This window comes from Apis dorsata, unplaced genomic scaffold, assembly GCF_000469605.1.
Source record: "Apis dorsata unplaced genomic scaffold, Apis dorsata 1.3 scaffold_174, whole genome shotgun sequence".
Lineage (NCBI taxonomy): Eukaryota > Metazoa > Arthropoda > Insecta > Hymenoptera > Apidae > Apis > Apis dorsata.
This window is the reverse complement of record NW_006263462.1, coordinates 412,998-414,979: the sequence shown is the minus strand read 5'-3', so window position 1 is coordinate 414,979 and position 1,982 is coordinate 412,998.

Below are 1,982 nucleotides of genomic sequence, written 5' to 3'. Positions count from 1 at the left end.
AAAAAAAAAAAAAAAAAAAAAAAAAGAAAGATTATTTATTGATAAACGATTCTTACAATTAAGCAAATTACATTAACATTAATAATCCGTCCAAAGGATTATTAGAGCACAAAAATTGGTTGCAACTCGAAAATAAGGTCAAGTACAATAGCTCGTATACACGTATTATAATATATGCATGTATGTTGCAGGTTGTATAATACGTAGATGGAAAGAGCATCCTCAATCCAGACACAGTAACACGATAGATACATATCGTTTTCCTATCTCAAATACGAGAATCGTCGATTATATATCGGGATAATCAACATATTGCTCAGTCATTATTATCGTACACGTGTAAACATATTAATTCATTATTTCCAATTACACAGTTAATTCCTTATATTTTTTTTTCTCGAACAAAAAGTTGCGAAAGAAAAAAAAAAAAAAAGAAAAGAAAAAGAAATTAATTTGCTTGCATAAATTTCATCCGCTCATCACTGTAAATAATGAGATCATCACGAAATCAACGGCGACCGATGAACTTGTTCCATTGTAACCGAACACGCTCGGCGCATAAAGGCGCGTGTATATACACGCGTGTGCACACACGTATACGCGCACTGTGTGTACAATTGTGCCCTCGTGTGAAAAGACTGTTCTTACGTAACGAGCTCGTAGCGAGCTCAACGTGACACTGACCTCACTCTAAATCCATAAGTGGCCGTTAATTATCGAGCGGCAACGATTTCAACGATTCCAACCAATGGACGAAGGGTGAGAGTAGACCGATATAGAAGGGTGTGGAAGAGCCAATACATATAGAGCCGGCCCGCTAATCAGTCCGCTCCAATATCGTAATACATATGGTGGGATACGCTCGGTTGATTCTGAACACGACGAGTTTACCCTAACGTAATTAATGTCCGCCGTACAACGTGACGTGTAACGACAAATTTGATCTGCATCACTATTCATAGAAAGAGAGATAGATAGAGAGCGAAGAGCGTATATATATACGTGTGAAAGAGCACGAGAGAGAGAGAGAGAGAGAAAAAAAGATTAATCGTGACTGCGTTGACCAAGTCTATACGGTAAACGGCACGTTTTTAGCCGAATCAATTATAAATAAACGTCCTCCTTTTAAAAGCGTCGTGTATTTTCAGATTCCATTCAACCCATCGCGTTCCCGTCTCTTGTGAACGAGACGAACGACGGCTTGCGCTACCCCATATAACGGTCTAGGTGAATTTACAACTAAATGATGCAGCAGACGCGCACACGTACTTACAAACGAACTCGCATCGTGCTCGTTTTGTTTCTCGCTCGTACACCAATCGTGCGACCCGATTGTGTTGCGCGCGTTACAACAGGCGACCTTTCGAGGCGCCACCGCTTATTATACGCTGCTCAAAATAATTAATTGATCGTATGAGATTATATCATTCGAATAGAGCTTCGATATTATATCTCTCAAATACCAACACGATTTAATTCTTTCTTACGTATCTTCTTTTTCGAGTTTATAAATACCTAATATATAATAATAATACAATAATATATAATAAATATATATAATACCTAATATAAAAAGTACTATATAGATGATGTTTTTAATCAATTTGCAACCACAATTTTTATCATCCCAACCAATACATCCAGTTGAAAAAACAGCAACGCGAAAATTAAATAAAATTTTCTTAGATTTTTTTTTTTTCTTCTTATCTTTATAAATATATTATTACACTTGCTTTCAAATTCTTACAAGAAATACAGTGCATTCTCGAGTGAATGTCTCGAAATACGAATCCCGTTTTCAACTCATTCCAGCAGCAATGGTAAATTACTACGAGCAATGCAACGAAACAAGACAGGATAGACGAGAAGAACCAGTCTATATATTCGTTTCAGAAACGGAGCCGTATCATCATCGGCCGAGTGGATCATTTTTCATTTATGCGCGTCGGATAATGTGTATCATTGAATATGTCACTAATTAC